This window comes from Urtica dioica, chromosome 2 (genome assembly GCF_054948205.1).
Source record: "Urtica dioica subsp. dioica isolate 48M chromosome 2, U.dioica_male_clone48M_v1_H2, whole genome shotgun sequence".
Classification (NCBI taxonomy): Eukaryota; Viridiplantae; Streptophyta; class Magnoliopsida; order Rosales; family Urticaceae; genus Urtica; species Urtica dioica.
In genome coordinates this window covers 31,017,387-31,040,569 of record NC_142757.1, presented here as the reverse complement: position 1 = coordinate 31,040,569, position 23,183 = coordinate 31,017,387, and the positions used below count along the sequence as shown (strand labels likewise).

The window sequence follows — 23,183 nt, the reverse complement described above, 5'->3', positions numbered from 1 at the left end:
TCCCCAACCACGACCCATGTCAGAGTCCTTCAAGCGCACTGGAGCAGACCCCTCCGTCTCCAGGCACATCGGAGCAGTGCCATATGCCTTCATCACAAGACCCAACAGACTGGAAGGTGGACGTCGGGGTAATGGATATTCACTCTCCAACAAGAATTTTCAAAGGAGGAATGTATGTCAACAAAGCAGCTTTGAAGAAACATCTAAGCATGTTTGCGATCCACAACCATTTTTGTTATAAGACAAAAAACTTCTAATAAATGGATCATTCATGTAGTTTGCCTTGATAACTCCTATTCGTGGAGTTAAACTACATCAAGGTGAAGTCTTTGTTGTGAGAAGGTAAAAATGTTTCTATATTTTTAACTTCATTATTTTAACTTTTTGACTGGTATTTTGTGACCATGTTATCACCAAATCTTCTGTCTGTCGTGGCAATGTTGTCACGGATTACATGCTCTGTTTCGTGAAAACGAAGTCACGAAATAGAATGATTTCGTGATAACACTGTCATGAATTAAAAAAATATATATATCGCATAAATTAACATTCTTCTATCCTTATTTCAAGTATGATTCTCAGGCTACGTGCACATTTATAGGCGAAGTTGTCAAACACAAGTATATTGATCCTGCATGTTCACCATGTAAGCCAATAGACATTATGTGCTACATGCAATAGGTTTTGGAGTGCAAATGAGTTACAAAAAAGCATGGAGGTTAAGACAGAGTGCACTAGCATCTTATTTAGCACATGGTGTCGACTATGAATCCACGCTTGTCATTCGACCTTGTCACAACTCATCGTTCCCATCGTTTCAGACACCTCTTCATGTCTCTTAGTACTTGGAAAAGAGGATGAAAGTATTGTCGTCTTGTAGTTATCATTGACGAGACTTTTTTAAGGAATTAATTGCATGTTTCATCTTGTGAAAAACACGAATAACAAGATCAAAGGTCTCACGAAGGAAATGAATTGGATATTCTATGAGTATGATTGACGTAGAGGATCCAAGAGTCCGATATTACATTCAAAATGACATAGGCCACTAAAACTGGGCTTGTTGTTTCTTCAGCAAAAATAGTTACTCGGTAATGACATCCAACAACGTCAACTCTATGAATGTTGTGAAAGTCAACCCTAGAGAGTTCCCAGTCTCAAAGTTATTCGATTTTCTCCGAGAGAGAATGGCAAAATTGTTTTACGAACGTAATGCAAATGCGGTAGGAGCGTTGACAATCTTTTCCGCTGAAGCAAATAAAAAACGTGTTTGGGTACTATTCTAAATCTATTGGAATGTTGGTACGTCCTAAGCAATCAATTTTAATTATTTGCATTATGTTTCAACTTTGCAGGATTTCGTGACGACCATCCCTTTATAAATTATGTGATTTTTTTTATAATGGTGTCACGAATTTCTGTGTATCCAGTTTGTCTTAAATATTTTGTAAATTGTGACAACTGAAAAGTGTATTCTTATTGAATATGGAATAGGCGCGTCTTTCATCGGTGTATGAGTTGTTAATGCTCGGCTTCGGACTAACATCGAAGAGCCGTTCGCAGCTTGACCGAGGGCCGAACGTAAGGTCGCACGTAGGGTGGGTGTCGTTCTGCCTTGCATCACCGAAGTTTGGGGAGTTGAGAGTTTGTCTCTTCATCTCATGAGAAGGAAGCAAACAATGAACTAGGGGGGAAGAGGTTTTGCCCCCGATGCGCATTCCGATGCTCAATATTAGTATTGGTGTAATGTCAAGGTGGAGGGGTCTCATCTCGTCTCCAAACGTTAGTATTTGGAGAGAGGAAGAGAGAGTTTGTGTGTGTGTAAAGTGTCTGCAAGTTGAAGAGAACTTACTTCCTCCTTGTGGTGTGATCCTCTATTCATAGAGGAGGAGAAGGTGGGGTAAAGGCTGGGCTTTATAAATGTGGTTAGGTGGGAAGATGCGAGACCTTTTTGGGTAAGGTCTCGCCCTTGGACCGTGAGGGATCCCTTTTTGGCAGCGAGGGGCAGTAGAGGTTTCGCCTAGGGCAGGCGAGGCATCGGCGATGGCTCTCGTGGGCTCGCCTAGCGGGACCTTGGCGAGGTCTCGCGTGGGCTCGCTTAAGGAAGGTCTCGCATGAAGGTTTGAGATCTTGTGATAAGTACCTTTGCTACTTTTATGAGAGCAAGGTTCTTGTCGTGCGTAAGTGTATTGTAGGAGTCAGTGATGCTTTTTCTGGCTATTATATGGAGCCATAAATATTTTTCGGTTAGAGTAAGTGGTGCGTGGTCTTCGTATGTTGACCATGTCCTCTTCGAGCTGAGTGATCATGTATTCTTCGTGGTCATGATCAGGTATTGCATGGGGTTTGCGCATCTCAGCTATGGCGGCGTACGGTTTAGATGCGTCATTGGAAATCGATACACCTCACATGCTTTGCAAAGCAACTCATTCGGGCGACTTAGTTGCATCTTGCGGATGGCCTTATTGTGCCTTGCAAGCGACTTTAGGGTGATGAGAGACGTCTTTTATGTGCGTCTCGAGGACGACTTTGGCGCAGCTTGTAAGGCGCCTTAGGTTCATCATGGTAGACTTCTTTGATGTGTCTCTTGATGGATTTGGTGCATCTCGTGGGGCACCTTGGGTATGTATTTTGTGCGTCTCGACGAACGTCTTTTTGTGTATCTCAAAGGATGTCTTTAGGTGCGTCCCGAGGGACGTCTTTTGTATATGTCTCACATGACGACTTTAATGCATCTATTGGAAGAATTTTGATGCATCTCGAGGGACTTCTTTGGTGCGCCTCACGGGTGGCTTCTAGGTGCAGCTCATGGGCGGCTTTATTGCGTCGTTAGGAGCGAATTAAGGTGTGCCATGTATGTCAGCTTGAGTGTGTCGTTAGGGACGACTTTAGTGCGTCAAAAAAGACGGGTTTGTTGCATCGTTTGGGACAGCTTTTAGATGCGCCTTATAGCTGGCTTTGATGCGTCCCTTGGACAACTTTGGTGTGCCTCGCGGACGGCTTTTAAATGCATCTCGTGGGCGGCTTTGATACGTCTGTTGTGGAGGATTTTTTCGCCGCTACCTCTAGGATCTTGTCACTCTGTGACCTTTCAGTTTTTTGAGCGCCGAGATTTAGTCTCTTGATCCTGTTTTTGAGTTGGGCTAGTTTCATGTGTAGTCTTTGACTTGTCTATATTCGTATTTTTTCCACCTCGAATGTCTATAAATACATCAACTCTCATCCGTACTACAACTAACTACAAAACTTCCATTACTATACTACACTCAGCTCATCACCAACCAACTAAAAAAACACACACTCTTATCTGCAAATATTTAGTCATTAAATACTATACTGCACTACTCTATATGTCATCACTAAATAACCGTATCCTCGTTGAACATAACTCTTCTCTTTTGTTTTAAGAAAATGTACCCTCTTTTGTAAATATCTAGCACGGAGATAAGTTACACACACACACACACACACACACACACACACACACACACACACACACACACACACACACATATATATTCTAAATGGTCAATGTACAATATACAACTTAGAATTGGTAAATTTCATAAGAGCTTGACTGATGTTTTTTTTTGGCCTCAGACTTTTGTTCTAAGGAGTAAGGACCACCTTCGACTACATCATCGTATATATACCGTTAAACCCACTACTTACCACTATTCTACTATATAATTGTCAATAACGTTTTCAACTTAGAACAGATAAACTTCATAACATCTTTATTGATGGGTTTTTTTTGGCGCAGAGTTTTGTTCTACGGACAACCTTCAATACACTAATGTATATAAACTATTGTATTCATTGTGAAGTCCGTACTGTAATTGTAGAAATTTAGAGAGGAAAAGATGGATAAATATTTTTTACTTGTACTATTATATGAGAGGAGAACCGCTATTTATATAAGGAGGAAAATTATAAACAATTACATTTGTGCATTGGAAAAATAAAGACAATCTAGGAAATATACAAACATGGGAAAGTGAAAATGTAACTTCCAATGATATAGTGTAACTTCCAAGAGATAGTGCAACTTTCAATGAGATAGTGCAACTTCCAAGAGCTTGTGTTTTCAACACTCCCCCTCAAGTTTAATGGTAGATGTTGAGAAGATCAAGCTTGCTACACAGCTCAGAAATACTAGCTCGGGGAAGAGGTTTGGTGAGGATGTCTGCGAGTTGATGACACATTGGAATGTACTCCATTTCGCTGATCTTCGATTCTATCTTCTCACTGATGAAGTGACGGTCAATCTCGATATGCTTGGTTCTGTCGTGATGAACTAAATTTTTAGCAATGTGGAGGGCTGATTGATTGTCACATAGAAGCTTGATAGGTCCTTTGAATTTGATCTTGAGGTCATCAAGAATCCTCTTCAACCATATGCCTTCACACACTCCATTCGCTAATGATTTAAGTTCGGATTCAGCAATACTTTGCGAGACTACAATTTTTTTTTGCTACGCAACGTGACAAGATTCCCCATACATACGTGCACATGCCTGATGTCGATCTTTGATCTGGGACATACCCTGCCTAATCTGCATAAGTGAAAACTTCGATACCTCGATTGCTTCTTTTCTTAAAGGAGAAACTTGTTCCTGGAGTAGATTTGAGGTATTGGAGAATTCACATGAGTGTTTCCATGTGGGTTTTTGAGGGATTACTCATGAATCTACTGATCATGCTTAATGCAAATCCGATGTCTGGTCTAGTGTGAGTGAGGTAGATGAGTTTTCCTACAAACTACTGGAATATTTCTTTACTGGTGACAACCTCGGTTGTGCGAGCTACTAGCTTCACATTGGGATCCGTCAGAGTATCAGCTGGTTTGCAATCGAGCATGCCAGTTTCCTTGAGGAGATACAATGCGTATTTATGCTGAGACACAGAGGTACATTTATCAGATTGTACGACCTCTATGCCTAAGAAGTATTGCAAGCTTTCAAGGTCCTTGACTTCGAACTCGGATGACAAAGTCTGCTTCAATATCTTGATTTCTTCAAGATCATCTCCGGTAATGACTTTGTCGTCTACATACACACTGAGGATGGTATGTTTTCCTTGAGTTAAGATCTTTGAGAATAGGATCTGCTTGGCTTTGTGAGTAGTGCACTGTTTGAGCACATGAGTCAACTTTCTTAGCCAGGCTCGAGGAGACTTCTTGAGTCCGTATAGGGTCTTTTTGAGTTTACAGACTTTATTGGCATCTTGACGGTTCTCGAAGCCCGGTGGGATTTTCATGTAGACTTCTTCTTCCAGGTCGCCATTCAGTAAGGCATTCTTCACATCAAGTTGGATAAGTGGCCGATCTATGTTGGCTGCTAGAGAGAGAAGAATTCTGATGGTATTGAACTTAGCGACCGGTGCTAAGGTTTCTTGATAATCAATGGCATACGTCTGAGTGTACCCATTAGCAATGAGCCGAGCTTTGAATCTCTCCGCGGACCCATTTGGGTTATGTTTGATGGTGAATAACAATCTGCATCCGACAATTCATTTATTAGGTGGCAGCTCGGTGATTTTCCATGTGTCAGTCTGCTTGAGGGCTTGGATTTCTGCATGGCTAGCATCTCGCCAAGGTGGGATCTAAATGGCTTCTTCAATTGATTGTGACATCTTTTCCTGATCACATAGGCTTGATTGCTCGCTGAGAGATTCCCGTAGTAAACATAATCTTCTATCTTGTATGGGCCACATGATCACATATAGGCCTGATCACATAGGCTTGGATTTCTGCATGGCTAGCATCTCGCCAAGGTGGGATCTAAATGGCTTCTTCGATTGATTGTGGCACCTTTTACTGATCACATAGGCTTGATTGCTCGCTGAGAGATTCCCGTAGTAAACATAATCTTCTATCTAGTATGGGCCACATGAACGAGCAGGTTTTCTCAAGGCGATATGTAATTCTGGAGATGAGATGTTACCTTGTTCATTGGTTTCCGTGTTTAGGACTAGAGAGACATCATGATTGCGAGCTTGTGCCGGACTCTGGGTAAGGTTTAGGTCACAATGAACTTCTGAACTGGAGTATGAGGGTTCATGGTTTAGCGAACTGGGCACAAAATTGTTTGGAATGTTCTCAAAGGGCATATTCCAATCCGATGGTCAGATAATATGCGCTGTGGTCAGCAACTCCTTAAGTCTTTCAAAAGCAGCCATACACTTCGTATCAAACACAAATGAAGTATCTTTTTGCAATAGATGACAAAGTGGGTTTACAACCTTCGAGAAATCCTTTATAAATCTTCTATAAAATCCCGCATGACCAAGAAAGCTGCGTACCTCTTTCACATTTGTCGGTGGGGATAGAGAGCGAATTAGATCGACTTTGGCCTTGTCGACCTCAATTCCTCGAGATGAAATAACGTGCCCCAACACAATCCTGTGATCCACCATGAAGTGACAATTCTCCCAATTTAACACTAAGTTCGTTTCACCACATCTTTTCAAAATAAGTGTTAAATTAGAGAGACACGAGTCGAAAGAGTTACCATGTACGCTAAAATCATCCATGAAGACTTCGATGATGTTCTCGACATACTCCGAAAATATGCTCATCATGCATCGTTGAAATGTCGCGGGCGCATTGCATAGGCCAAATGGCATTCGACGGTAAGCAAAAGTGCCGAATGGATACGTGAATGTCGTCTTATCTTGATCCTCTGGTGCGATCACGATCTGATTATACCCCGAATATCCATCGAGGAAGCAGTAGTGGGAGTGGCCGGCTAACCTCTCTAGCATCTGATCAATAAACGGTAGAGGAAAGTGATCTTTGCGAGTATCTTTGTTGACCTTTATGTAATCGATACACATTCTCCACCCGTTTTGAACTCGCATGGGGACTAGCTCGTCTTCTTCATTCCTGACGACTGTGATTCCCGTCTTCTTCGGAACACATTGTACGGGCCTCACCCATCAACTATCCGATATTGGGTAGATCACGCCAACATCAAGGAGTTTCAATACCTCCTTTTTCACAACCTCTGTCATCGGTGGGTTTAGTAGCCTTTGACCGTCTCGAGCGGGCTTGGAGTCTTCCTCGAGAAGAATTCTGTGCATGCAAATAGAGGGGATGATTCCCTTTATATCGGCAATTGTCCAACCGATCGTAGTTTTGTATTCCTTGAGTACTTGCACTAGCTTCTTCTCTTGATTTTCGGTGAGGCTTTTGGCGTTAATTACTGGAAGTGTCTCGTTCTCTCCAAGAAACACATACTTCAAATAATCTGGTAGTGGTTTCAATTCAAGTTGGGGAGCCTTTTGGATTGAAGGTAGCACCTTTTCTATAGCGGAAGGGAGCTCGATGTATTGTACATCCTTTTGTAGAAGTTGCGGTGGTGCATTGAGTGCTGCAATATTCTTCATCTTTGCAGTGTAGTCCGAGGTGGTGATGTTTAATTCTGCATCTTCATCACTGATCTCGACACTTTCCCGAAAAGCAATATCGAGATCGTCGTCTCCGTATAGCTCAAACACTTTTTGTGACAATTCCTCAATGACGTCGATGCCGCAAATAGTGTGCACGTCACTGGGATAACGCATGGCTTCATAAATGTTAAAACGGATTATCTCTCCGTCAAACTTCATCGTGAGAGACCCGTCATGGACATCAATTTTTGTTCTTGCGGTCTTTAGGAACGGTCTGCCAAGTAAGATCGATGTCGTCGACGGTGATGAATGTACCTCCATCTCTAGAACATAGAAATCCACTGGAAAAATCAGTTGGTTGACTTGAACTAGGACATCTTCAACGACTCCAATTGGACGAGTTGTAGAACGATCAGCCAACTGTATGATAATTACGGTCTCCTTAAGTGGTCCCAGATTTAGAGAAGCGTATATAGAGTATGACATCGCATTGATAGAGGCTCCCAAATCAAGCATCGCTCTTTCGAACCGTCTATTGCCTATTAAGCACGGGATAGTGAACGTTCCCGGATCTTTGCACTTTTCTGGAAATTTCTTTTGGAGCACCGCTGAGACATGCTCTCCCACTTATAATTTCTTATTGCCCTCCAGCTTCCGTTTGTTGGTACATAATTCTTTCAGAAACTTTGCATACCGTGGCACTTGTTTGATGGCATCGAGAAGTGGAATATTGACTTCAACCCATCGAAAAGTTTCCAGCAGCTCTTGCTCCTTTTCCTCCTTCTTTGAGTGGGCTAATCGGCTTGGAAAAAGAGGCGGCGTCTCGAATGAGCGAGTTTCGGTTGAAGTTTCCTTGCTTGCGCTTTGGATGGGGGGTTGCAGATTCTTGTCTCGTTTATCCTTCGCGTTGTTTTTCGCAATTGACTCAATGGTACTGCCACTCCGCAATGTGATTGTTTAGCATCCTCTCGTGGATTAATTTACGGTTGTGATGTGAGTTTACCCGAGTTCTGAGCTTCTAACCGGTTGAGCACTGTAGCCATTTGACCGATCTGATTATCTATGTGTTGAAGGTGGGAATCGGTCTTTTGCGTATATGCTTCAGTTCTCTGCGTGAACTATGTTTGAGACGTGCAAAGAGCTCTTACCATATCACTCAATGACATTCTTGCCCTTGACCTGGAGCTTGTTGGCCCTGCTGAAACTGCATAGGCCCTTGGCGTTGATTCCCGTAGCTAAGATTGGGGTGATTCCTCCAAGAGCTGTTGTAAGTATTTGACATTGGCTGTCCCGGGAACCCACCGAGTGCATTAGCTTCTTCGGGCGATGTCTCTTGCAAAGTTGGGCACATATATGTGGGATGGCCCACCACAGAACAAATCCTGCAAGGTCGTTGTTGTTGTACTTGTCCCATAGCAAGCTGTTGGACCAACGAGGTAAGTGTAGAGATTTGTTGATTAAGTGAGGAAGAATCAACCTCATTAACTCGTTGCACCGAGCTTGAACTGTTGAGAATTCGCTGCCATATTGGAAATAAGTGCGCGTGCAGCGTTTGGTGTCTTATCAACTAATGCACCTCCGCTAGCGGCATTAATCATGCTCCTCTCCATCGGTAATAATCCTTCATAGAAATACTGGATTAGAAGTTGCTCAGCAATCTGATGGTGTGGGCAGCTTGCACATAGTCGCTTAAATCGCTCCCAATATTCGTATAGCGTCTCGCCGGAGTTTTGACGGATCCCGCATATCTCCTTGTGGATTGAAGTAGGTTTTGACGCCGGAAAATACTTCTCTAAGAATAATCGCTTCATCTCAATCCACGTAGTCACAGATCCCGGTGGAATGAAATAGAGCCAATCCCTCGCAATATCTGCAAGTGAGAATGGAAAAGCTGTCAACTTGATTTGATCTTCTGTGACTCTGGCTGGCTTCATACTCGAACACACAACATGAAACTCCATGAGGTGCTTGTTGGGGTCCTCTCTGGGAAGACCATGAAACTTGGGAAATAGATGAATAAGCCCAGATTTCAGCTCGCATCGTTTGCCGGAAATTGAATGCACATTAGTTGTTGGTCTAGCAACGGGGCTGCCAAGTCCTTTAGTGTACGATTGTTATTCGCCATTGTTTCTTCCACTTCCTTCTCCTCTGATACAACCCTTTGGGTAGAACTCATCCCCAAAAGCTAGCTATTAGGGAGAGGGTGCCCAAAAGGTTATAAACCCACATGCCAAGCCCATACTTTAGCAATGTGAGACTCTCACATGTCAATCCCATACTTAAACAATGTGAGAGTCAACTAGGATCGTAACAATACCCCACGCTTGAAGAACCAACGTCCTCGTTGGTCACGGCCATGTTGGTCACGGCCACGTTGGTCACGGTTGGCACCCCCTTTGGGTCCAAGCCACCACTCCGTGGGCCACCACTCCATGGGCCACCACTCCGAGTGTTGGAACCAAGATGGGACCCGCTCTGATACCAATTGATACAACCCTTTGGGTAGAACTCATCCCCAAAAGCTAGCTATTAGGGAGAGGGTGCCCAAGAGGTTATAAACCCACATGCCAAGCCCATACTATAGCAATGTGGGACTCTCACATGTCAATCCCATACTTAACAATGTGAGAGTCATCTAGGATCGTAACAATCTCCCCCTCTTTGAAAAGTGGATTAAACTGTGCACTAAATGCTTTGATTCTTGCTAGTCTTTCGGCGATCTCGTCGTGAGACATACACCTGAGACAAATCAAATAAAGATTGAGAAATAAAATAAATAAAAGAAAATAAAAAAAAATATATCAGAAACTATTGCCGCGTCCCCGGCAACGACACCAAAAATTTGACGGTGTCGTGAATACGTCAAATTTAGAACCTCACTTCCTAACAATAGTATAGGGAAAATAAGGGTCGATCCCACAGAGACACGAATAGTTACGATTCTTTGATTTTCTCAACTAAATTAAGCGGGGGTTTTTCTTATAACAATAATAATAAAAACACGAGAGAAAATTAACTAGAACAATCAACGAATAAAAATAACGAGAACTTTCACTAATGAGATGAATATGGTAAAGGGATTTCTGGCCACCACTAGCCTAACATGAATTTCCTATTGCGCAATTCCTCCTAATATGTCTACTCAATTACCAGCCGTTAAACGCCGAAGTTCAGTTTTTCATAAGATTTGCTCGAACCCGAAAGCACGAATTCTCACACTCAATCCTAATTAATTCCTAACACACATTATTGAACTAACCTAGAATTGGCAATACTCTCTTAAAACCGGCTAATCGAGTTAAACTAATCAAGCGTATTAATTAAACAAGGTCTTTCTCACAATATGTTCATAAATGCATAATCCCATATTTTTGCCACAATTCAAACCGTTGATCATAGACAATCACGATATTCAAACTAGCTATCAAAGCATGTATAAATAATTTAGTAAGCTTCCTAAACAATTTAAACACAATTCATAGAAAAATATCAAATAGAGAGACACACAATTTCATAGATTACTCAAGGAATTATGCAATATTCAATTCAAGTCATAGAACTAGGGTTTTGAAATTTCCCCAAACCATTAAGGAATTTAGTCACACATTATTGAATCAGATAAATAATAATTCATCGAAGAGGAAGGAATAAAACTGTTTTGAAGTGTTGTGGCCGTCCAGTAGCAATCGCCGCTCCTCTGCACTGATGCCGCTCTCTTCTTTTTTTCCTTCGCGTTGTTCCTTCCTCTCCCCTCTCTCAGCCTTCCCTGATACCCCTTAGAGCATCTTTAATGGTTTCTTGCTTAAGAATTGTAGTGATTTGCTTGCAAATATCAAAAATGTTTAGCTAGTTGCTTAACCATTGTTTTGCATATTGGCTATTGATTTAGCTAAGCAAATCTAAGCAAATTGGCTAATTTAAGCTAGTTGCTTAACTATTTAGCTCTAAAAAATCTATGTGGCAACAATACTATTTAACTAAGCTAAACCATTGCTCTTATATCCTTTTACTGATGTGCAATTCTCTTAAACAACCACGTAATGGGCTTTTCTCCCAATCTCATGTAATGAGCCCGTCATCTTTAATAAACCCACGTCAGCCACTAAAGAACATAAAAGAAATTCCAGCTTTTGATCATTTATGTGGTCTTTTAAATATTAATGCCCAATATACCACTTTTCCATGAATAATTCTCTTCAGACTCGTCTATCTTTATTTTTGCCTCTATTTGCTGGACTTTCACACCATTTTAAGTCTTTATCTCCAAATAAATCTATAACATCATAAACACATCATTTAGATTCATAAATATAATTTTATAATTAAAATGCATATGAATCCAATATAAAATATTTATAGATTTAACACGCTATCAATAGCTCGCGTAACCTCGAGCAGATGTGGATTTCTCCTTTGTGTTTCATCATGTATACATAACTTAGTCTCGTATGGTCGTCAACAAAGAGTACAAACCACCTAGCTCCAAAAATATTTTAAACTTTAGATGGGCTCCAAATATCACTGTGTATGGTTGCAAATGGGCGAGATGATTTGTATGGATTGGGATAATAGAAGCTACGAATATGTTTGTCAAACTCACACATATCACACTGAATAGAATAGACATTTTTATTGAGAAATAGAGAAGGAAACATTCTTTTGAGATACATGAAACTTGGATGTCCTAATCTAAGATGGCTGAGCATGATTTTTTTGTGTGATGGTGGGGATTGGGCCATTTGACATAGATTGTAACAACCCGATTTTTTTTTTTGGTTACTTATTCATGAAATCTTGAACCCTCTTTTCATACTTATAAGTTTTACAAACATATATATATATTTTTTTAATTTATAACTGGAATAAATATATATTTTCAATGAAATATTTTAACTCTAAATTATCATAATATAAATAAATGCTAAAAAATTTCTTCATAAATATAATGATTATGTATCTCTGAAAGATTCTAGTATAAAAAAATATACTTAATAATTTTATAAAAATAACTTCGCAGCGGAAATATTTTTATTTAGCATAGCGGTATCCATCCCCACCCTTTACTCTTGTCGCCACGACGATCCCAAGTCAAAGTCATTTAACTTGCACATGTCCTACAATGCGAATGAAGAAAAACATATACAAACATGTTAGCTAAAGCTCACTGAAGTTCATGTAAAACTCACAAAACATTTTTCTATAAAAAGAAACTAAAAAGCATAAAGTTTTATTATAAACGTGATACATATCTTGATTCATGATTTCGTGGACCCCTAGTGATCGTATCGTATCGTGCGCACTAAGGCGTTATGGAAAACAATGTGGCCAAACATTGATTCCGCCCTTCTTGAACATGTACGACTCACCTTAAAGAGACGTAAAGGTCTGCGAGGTGGTCGCAAGAACCTACTCTAGCGTAGGCCAATACGTCATCTACTTAATGTTCTCACTTGCATACTTATTAAATTATTTTCATGGTAAAGTTCATGAAATAAAATAAGTCTAAAGCATACTTGAAAATTCTTGGATAAATATACTTTTCTACATATTAAGCATAGTTCACAAATATGGTAAGATAAACTTGGAAACATAATCATGTAATCTAACATGCATATAGTAATAAAATCATACACATACATAAAATAAAATTATACTTGCACATGATATTATTTTGAACTAATTCGCATTGTAGTGAGATGAACTCACCTCTCGGTTTTAGGATACTTAGCGATCGAGCTAGGAATCTGACTCTTTCTCGAACATATAGAAAATCAACTTATGAGCTTCTATAATCTATCCTTACAAATCCAAGCTTAATGGATAAAAGACCTATAAGAATATTAAAGCTCTAAGAACAATTTAACGCTCGGGAAGATGTGATGCATACCATCATAAACAATTTCGTTTTTATAAAAAACGTTGCTGGAAATTTTTATTTTCAGAATGACCTACAGTCACACTTTTATTAATTACGGACAGCTCGTGAATCGAAAATCGGAGATTCTTTTTGAAAAATAACAGTAATATCCGTACATTTAAAAATAAATATTAAATCTTAATTTAATAATCTGTGAAACATTCCCAGAATTATTTGAAGTTCATTGAACAAATCTGTGCGGATGAGAAAACAGTTTCGGCGCACAAACTTTAAAGTACTCGTTAGAACTCTTTAAAACTTCTTTTATGAAATTTATTTATGGAAAATTTAAATACATGATTTATATATTAAAAAATAATTTTTAAATTAAAACTATTATAACAACTTGTTTAAAAATATACTCCAAAGCATAACATCACTTCTCGGGTCCTAAGGATATCTCCCGAGCAGTGTGCATTTAGAGGATTTTTATGAACAAAATAAAACACATAAAATACTTATAAATAGTATAAAAGAAGACATATGTAGCTTCGTTTTGGTATACGCCATTAAAAATTTGATTATTTAGAAGTGATAAAAACTAATTACCAAAGTTACATAGAATAAAGGCAGAATTAACAACTAAAATATTTCATGTATACATTGCAATGCCCTAATTCCTTAAGTTGGATGTAAACAAGACTAGAACATACTAATAAGCAATAATCCTAAAAGATTCAGATAGAAAACAAAAATACCAACCTTTTGGACTTGGAGAAAGACGATGAATTATTCTTCACTTTGCTCTCTAGAAGAAAATCTAATGAATTCTATATTCTATGATTTGTTTCTCTCCACTCTAACTCACATTGTTTAACCATTGAAATTTTATGTTGAAAGGAGAGAGTCTCTTGGGGCTATTTATAGGAAAATATTGGGTGTTAGAGGGCTTGGAGAAACCGTGCATCTATCTCTCTCACTCTTCTATTTTTTTTAATATATTTTCTTATTGGAACACATCCAAAACCTTACACATCCATACACTAAAGGAATGTTCTATTCTAGGCCTATGCATGACGATGCATGTGATAAGGTTGCTCTTATCATGCCATTGGAAATAACAATACTGTGACACACCCAAAAACCTATCATACACAAAGCAACTTTTAAGACAACAATTTTTATCTTACTAGGACAACCTTACACGAATAGACCAAGAGGAAACAAGGCATAGTTTGACTTTCCATGCCACAAGGTTGTTTGAAAAGTGTCGCATTGATAGAAGTTGTAAATGTGTCACAATATAAAAATGTGTCACATTCTTGATTAAAATCAATGATAAATAATCTAAGAGCAATTAAATGGAATTCATTCATGAAACATGAAATTAAATATATCATCAAATGAAGTGTTATTAAATCTTGACTTTTTGATCTTGAGTCAACATTCTTAAAATAGAAAGTTTGACTTGAAACGAGACTTTCCTAAAATAAAAACAAATTCCTAGAGTTTCTAAAAAGAATTTTGAATATGATGGACCTAAAAAATTTTCATTGATATATGAAAATTTCAAATACAACATATATCTAAAGCTGGAAACATAGTAACGAAAAATTCGAACTGTCACAATCTTTCCCCCTTAAAGAATTTTCATCCCGAATCTCGGTCTCAAATAATTCAGGGTAGTTCTTCCTCATGTCGTCTTCATGTTCCCATGTTGCTTCTTCAATATTGTGATTCCTCCACAATACCTTTACTAAAGGTATAACTTTATTTCTCAAAGTCTTTTCTCCTTTCTGTGTATGAAAGATCTTCATGAATTTCGATTGGTTCGTGTCTCAACATATGTGAGGGATCAAAAATATACTTCTTGAGCCTGAACTCCCAAGACATAAGTATCTGTGAATCATACTTCGCTCATATCATATCCCGAACTCCCAAGACATAAGTATCCCAGCATAATAGTAGCCTTTTGACGAATGCAGAGTCAAAGAATTCGGTAATATGACATAGAAGTCCATGATTACTTCAGAATTTACATTAATTCTCACTATGACCATCATAGCGTCCCTGGTTAGTGTGTCGTAACGGTCCTTAAACGGCACATCAACAACCAAAGTTTGTCCTAGTCGTACACTTACCAAAAGTGTAGAAGGCTCCCACCAATAGTCACAAATCTTTAAACAAAAATAACGCTTTCGATTTATATAGATAAAATGTCATAACTTAATTTTATTTATAATTTTAGCGAAAATTACAAATAAACCTTCTCGTGGACAAGAATTCCTAACAATCTCCCACTTTGAACTAGAGAAGATGTGGCATATTTCCAAGACCCATCCCTGCACATTCAGGCAGCCCCTTTGTCATCGGATCAGCTATGTTATCCAACGTTGAGATCTTCATGACAACTACGTCTCCTCTTCAAACTATCTCCCTTATGAGGTGGTATTTTTTCTATATGCTTTCCTCTCTTATGGCTACGAGGCTCCTTTGAGTTTGCTATTGCTCTAGCGTTATCACAGTGGAGTTGCACAGGTTCACTCATGTTAGGAACTATCTCTAGTTCGGCTAAGAAATTGTTAAGCCAAACAGCCTCTTTGGCTGCCTCGGAAGCCGCAAGATACTCGGCTTCCATCATAAAGTCTGCAATATTGGATTGCTTTATACTTCTCCAAACAATCGCTCCTCCATTGGGAGTTAACAATGACCAAGACGTTGACACGGTTTGCTTGAAAAATCAAAGTCAGTGTATCCCTCTACCACCAAGTTCTTACTTGTGTACACTAGCATCATGCCCCTAGTTCTCTTAAGATATTTCAATATGTGTTTAATAGTTGTCCAATGATCAAGACTTGGGTTTCACCGGTATCTACTAACTATCCCAACTGCATAGCATATGTTAGGCTTTGTACACAACATGGCATACATAAGGCTCCCAACAGCTGAAGCATATGGTACTCGTCTCATATCCTCTTCATCTTGCGGTATCTTAAGACACTGCTCTTTAGAAAGGAATATCCCTGACCGCATCGGTAACAATGCGCCATGAGCATTTTGTATCAAAAAATGAGAAAGTACTTTGTTCTTCCTATCACGAATGATTTGGATCCCAGCCATGATTTTCCAGCCATGATTTTTAAGTCAGACAACAATTATATGTTGCTTCCTATGAGTAGGATGTCATCGACATAAAGCACTACGAAAATCACAACTTTGTGCTTTGAGTACTTGTATACAAAGTCTCATAAAGATTTTTTTGGAAATCATAGGTCTTGACAACCTAATCAAACCTTTGATTCCAGGATCAAGAGGCTTGCTTAAGTCCATAAATGGATTTCAACAGTTTGCAAACATTGTGCTCTTGACCCTTTTGTATGAATCCATTTGGTTGAGCCATATAGATTTCTTCTTCCAGATACCCATTCTAGAATGTTGTCTTTACGTTCATTTGCCAGATCTCATAGTTATAATGAGCAACAATGGCCAGAAGAACTCTGATGGATTTAAACATGACTACATGAAAGAAAGTTTCGACATAGTCAATTACTTCTCTCTGGTAAAACCCTTAGCCATAAGTCTTGCCTTAAAGGTTTTGACTTGTCCATCAGCTCCTTTTTTCTCTAGTAGATTCATTTGCACCCAATCGGTCTAATTTGTTCAGGTGCATCTACTAGAGTCCAGACCAAGTTTGAGTGCATTGACTTTATCTCTTGATTCATGGCGTCTAGCCATTTATCTTTGTCCGAGTCAACTATGGCATCTTTAAATGACACCGGGTTGCCATCTTTCGCATCAAATGCAGCGCGTTTGATTCAAAGCCAAGATATCAGTCAGGCTCTTTAGAGATCCTCCCACTACAACGAGGCTATGAAACACTTGGACGAGTGTTTGTGTTTTCTTCTTCATCTCCCACTCTTACAGCTATTGTATGTGAAGACGGTTCCCTTTTGATGTTAATCGCCGGGGTAGATCTTATCGTTTCCTCAAGTATAATTTTACTACGAGGTTTAAAATCTTCAACATAATCATCATCAAGAAAAGTACGAGTAGAAACAAAAAATTTCATATACACCTCATATTGTACCTTCTGGACATCCAATGAAGAAACATACGTTTGTTCTTGGTTCCAGTTTATTCGATTTCTTTTTCAAGACATGATCAGGACAACCCCATATTCAGAAATGACGCAAGCTAGTATGTGCTCCATCCCAAAATTCCTTGGGTGTTTTGGATACCGATTTCGATGGAACTTGATTCAAGTTATACATTGCAGTTCTTAATTCATAACCCCAGAAAGATGTAGAAAGTGAAGAGTAGCTAATCAAATGAATCTTACCATGTCTACTGGAATTCTATTTCTCCTTTCAGCAACTCCATTTTGTTGTGGGTTACCAGGAGCCGATAGTTGCGACACAATCCCATGTTCCAGCAAAGAATCGGTAAACTCAGTATTAAGAACTCCCCCGCGATCAGATTGAAAAGACTTAATAATCTTACCTAATTGGTTTTCAACATATCTAGAATAATCGTCAACGAAAGTGACAAAATATTCATAGCTGTCTCTCACAACTTCACTCGTAGGTCCGCAGACGTCAGAGTGAACTAGTTGCATTGGTTCGGTGGCTCTTGATCCGTTTCCAGCAAAAGATCTCTTGATCATTTTTCTTTCAATATAGGATTCACAAATAGGTAGAGTTCCCACTTGAAGGTGTTTCAACGGTCCAAGCCTTGATAACCTCTCCTACCCCTTTATATTTATAAGACCAAGTCTCAAGTGCCATAAATAGGTTTGTTCATCACTAGATACTCTAATTCTTTTATTAGATGTGGATTTAGCTACTTTAAACATTTCAACATTAAATGAACAATTTAATTCAGGGGTTAAAGCATAATAACCATTGTATAAAAGAGCATAACAAATTATTCTTCCATCATATGAAACACTAATAGAATCATCATTCACAGGAAAAAGGATATTTTTGTTTAGATAATTCAGAAACTGAAATAAGGTTTCTACATAACCCAGGAATAAAAAAATGAATCCAAAATCAAATATTTATTTCCAAAATTAAGATGCACAACTCCCACTACTTTAGCCATGACAGACTCTCCGTTCCCCACTCTAAGCAAGAGCTCGTCGTCTTTCAGTTCTGTCCATGAATCAAACATCTGTAAAGATGAACAAACATGATTAGTAGTTCCCGAATCAATTATCCAGGACGAGAATAAATCTCCAGCATAAAATGCTTCTAGTACGTGTAAGTTAGTGAACGGTACATTACCTCCACATGACTCAGGGATCTCTATCACAGACCCTTGCTCTCTCATTGCGGGAACATTCCCGAATGGTTCTTCCTCTGGTGAGTTTTGATTAGATGATGTCCCCTCTGCAGGGTAAATCTGATGATAAGCATACTCAAGCAACCATCATGCCAAGTGAATATTTTACTGAGTAGCCTTGATATCGTATAATCTGCACCTAGGCTTCGAAAATATGTAGCAAAAGTGGCATACTCCTCGGCAAGTGAATTCAGAATGATTTCAACCTAATTGGCCTCATCATGCTTTGCACCAAGAAATCCAACTACACTCATGGAGTCAGCTAAATCTCTAAATTATATTATGGCGCATTCTCCAGACTTCATTCGACTATCTATTATTTTCTTTAGGAGGTTATAGTTCGATGTCATGCTGAAATCAATAAAATTCAAGTACATAAATAACTATTGAAAAGAAAAAACATTCATCATACAAAATTTAAGAAATAAAAACTTAATGCTCAAACAAGCACGGCAAAAAATACTAACAGCTTAAAGACCCCAGTTTTTATATTTCTCGGTAATTCAACTAATAGTCACAGTCTGCCTCACTAAAGGTGACATAGCGGAGTGCACCTAGTGAAAATGAAATCCATTTCAGATTAGTGGGAAATCATATGGTATATGTAGTTTCATAACTATGTTCACTAACTACCAGTTTTTATAGGAATCGTGGCCACATGAAACATTTAAATTGTCCACACATGATTTGACCCAACATTTCAGGAGATGAAAGCTTAACCCGAACATGCTAGAGAAGGTCTAGTCATAAATGAGATCCACCTCTTCCGCCTATCGCCAGAGACACAACTTTAGTATTAGAATCAGAAAAGCCCTTCCGTTTGGGAACGTCAGACATAACATTCACGAAGAAGAGTTGCTGACTTGAGGAAATCTTTCATCCTCATGTATCGTCACCAATGTTGGAGGCCTTATAAATGACTCAATATACTTTTAGTATTTTAATTATCCTAGCATTAAACATTAATCTAGGTGATACACAAGCTTACTATCATATTAAAAACCCAAGTGATTCTAAGCTACCCTTAAAAACAAAGTTTCGATATACCTTAGATATTAGAAAGTCGTGACATCTAGTCTTGATTATCCTAATAGCATCCCTTCACGAGAAAGCTTCAAATTGGGAAGGTGAGACACTAGGTCTTCTTAAGAACCCCCCATCTTAGCCTCTTATCGGCTTGGTGACAAAGCTCTCCGATCCGATCAACTTATTCATGAAAAACTATCCTAATCCAATTAGATATTTTAAAGAATAAATACCATGCAAGCAAACAACCCGCAAAACAAGTTCAAAGTAATAGCAATCATACATGGCAGAGCAATTAAATAAACAAGTATTAATAAGCAAGCATAGTTTGTTTCGGTTTGATTGTGTCCTATTTGATTCCTTAAAATAAATAAACAAGATGAGCCCAATACTATTGACCCAAGGATTAGTTTTGGGCCCATGTCTATGTCTCATTGAATAAACAAGTATGAATAAGCAAGCATGGTTTATTTTTCTATGTTTTCAAATAAAATCATTAGAGCCCAGCACGTATGATAATTAACTAACATTTGTTTGAAACACAGTGGGCCTGTGGGCGCACCGGACTTTCGTGCCTAAGCCCGAACGAATCCACCAGCCCCTGCCAGCCACGGCCGGGCTGGGCCTGCATCGGACGAGTGTCGCCACGAGGACGATGCATAAATCCCCGAAGGGCACAAGCGGACGTGTTGTACGCCTATTTCCAGCAGCCCCTGCCGCAGTGGCGGGGTTGTTTTGCGGCCAGTGAGGCTTCCTCCGATTCGGTCTTCGTTCGTCGTTGTGGGTCCGTCTCTCACCGATCTTCGTTTTCACAGTACGTTGCTTGTCGGATTACAAAACAATAATAATATTTTTCGGAAAATACATAAAACCTATGCCCTTTGAATTTCGGGTGTACAAAAATTCTAGTAAACGAGAATTAAATAATCTACGATCAACACCGAAAACAATTCACCTCATCATATATCGAATCGAATAGAAAGCATAATCAAATATAATTTCATTCAAACCATAATTAATTTAAAAGCATGAACATATCATTCAAATAAGAAATCGACTAGCTCTGATACCACTTATTGAGAATTAAACATCCCTATAACGTGTGGAAAATAAATAACTACGCTAACAAGCTAATTACTTATACGATTATAAAAACAAGATCTCAATTTCCAGGTTTGAATAGAATAAACAAGAGAGTGATTCAAGAAACCGATTAAAAGGCTAGTTTTCAGATTACTTACATGTTTGGCAATCTGCTACTGACACTTCAATTGAGTTCTACAAGATCCCGTTTTCAGTTCCAATAACTTGATCTTCTAGCTTTAGCTCCGATCTTCACTTCAGGAACGACGACATGACTCTCGTCGTTTGGATCTCCAGAGACGATACCGTAATCTTCTGAAATGTAATCTCCGGATTGAATAAGAAGAAAGTGTGGGCTCACTCCTTATCTCACTACGACATGATTTAGAGATTCAGATCATATCTTGTTTATGTGATTGGAATCACAAATTCCGAGGGAGAGGGAGAGAGAAGAATTCGGTCACACTATGTGTGATGGGCAAATTTTTGGACTTCTTCTTGTGTGTTTATTGTGTTCTCCTTAACTCTTATTTATAGTGGTAGAATGGAGATATTCTAGGAAGCTCCGAGAGATATTTTATTCTCTTATATTCTTTCCTATTTTGTAGTTAAGCATGAACCATTGAATCTTGACTACAAATCCTTCTTTTTCTCTCATCCATCATATAAGAATCTAGGATATTATATTTCCTTATTTTTCTCCTATATTTTAGGAATCTAGATATTTGAGAATAATGAGGACAATATCTTATTTCCTTATTTCATGGAGAGAATATCTCTACCATTATTATTCTCCTAGATATTAGGAAATTAATTATGAAAGAGAATGAATGACAATATCTTATTTCCTTATTTAATGGAGATAGAATATCTCAACCATTATTATTATTCTCTCTCTCAATTTCTTTTCTATAAAACTATATTATTATTAGTCTCTCTTTCATTTATTTAGTTACCTGATTTCTTTTCCATAAATCTAGCAACTAATCAAATAGAGAATATTGGGTAATTAATACCCATAGTAGGAAATTTGAATTGGGCCTAGGAATTTTGAATTTAACAGTGTACACAAGGCCTAACTTAAAATTCAATTAATTATTCACTTGATCAAACCACAAATAATTAATTTCACAATACATATTTAATTCGGCAAATAGACAAATTTCCGAATGAATGCTACTAGACAATTTTTAGATTTGAGATTATAATAATAAATAATCTTCATTATTACTATAGAGTTCTTATCCATCTTTATCAGAGCTGAATTGCGGACTATGAACCTAGCAACAGAAGCTTATACCAATCCGATTAAAAAGACAAAACAGTCCTTCCTCTTTTTCAATCGATTCGTCAACCTTGAGGATACTCCACAAAGTAATCCAAGACTGCACTCTTCTTATTACTAGAACTATATTTTACTCAACGTAAGAGCGTCCACTTATATAGTCAGTCCACGATCAAAATCCTCCAGGTTCAACCCGTATTGAGAAATGTCAATTATTCTGTTATACCTTTCTTGATGCATATGAGCCCTAAGCACTGTTGTTTCGCCATCGAAAGATTCTTTCGTACATACTTACTACGAAAGTCCAATCTATCGGTTCTGAAATCAACCCTTAGGTGAGTGAACATTGAACTCTTTCAGGAAGACTGGATTCTGTATCTATTAATCATATTCCGCTCAGATCATATCCCAAACTCCAAGACATAAGTATCTCAACATAATAGTAGCCTTTAACGAATGATTCAAAGAATTCGGTAATAAGACTTAGAAGTCCATGATCACTTCAGGACTTAGATTAAATCTCACTGTGACCATCATAGCTTAATACAGAGATCAAGGATTTGATGAATATTTCATAAATCTTTAAAACAGAAATAACGCTTTTGATTCATGCAGATAAAATGTCATAACTTAATTTTATTGATAATTTCAGCGAAAATTACAAATAAATCTTTTTGTGGACAAGAATTCCTAACGATATCCCCTTATTCGCTCCGACTTTTCCTTCGGACATACTCCCTTAAGATGTCTGAAAACTTATTGGGTTGGGCTTTATGATCCTCTTTTCATAGTTTTTGGGTTGGGCCTTCACTTTTTTGGGTAAGGGAAAATCCCTCACAACATTAACCCCCAATTTATCGGAGAACTCGATTGTTCAATAAACTATGCGATCTTTACGGTGGGTTACGCCTTACCTGCTTATCTCCCGATTGTCCTTGATTTTCAGCTTAGGAGCGCTGATTATAACTGTTTCCTTTTTCTCCTTTTTAATTTTTTTTTTAAGTTTTCTTAGCTTGATTTCTTCCTCTTTTTTTTTGTTTTGTTGTTGTGAGGGTGTCTCCATAACATGTTACTGCCTTCCTTGCCGTTGGACTAGACATCTGTGATGTCTTGAGTCCCTGTTTTGCGTGAGTGCCTTGTAGGTGCCTCGCCGCCTTCCTCGCTGTCGGGCTAGACATATTTGATGTCGTGGGTCCC

General features: G+C 38.5%; 1 pseudogene; it reads right to left on the bottom strand.

Moving 5' to 3' along the window:
* Window positions 1-4,761: 4,761 nt before the first annotated feature.
* Window positions 4,762-9,517, bottom strand: LOC149404330 (uncharacterized; annotated as a pseudogene).
* Window positions 9,518-23,183: the final 13,666 nt, after the last annotated feature.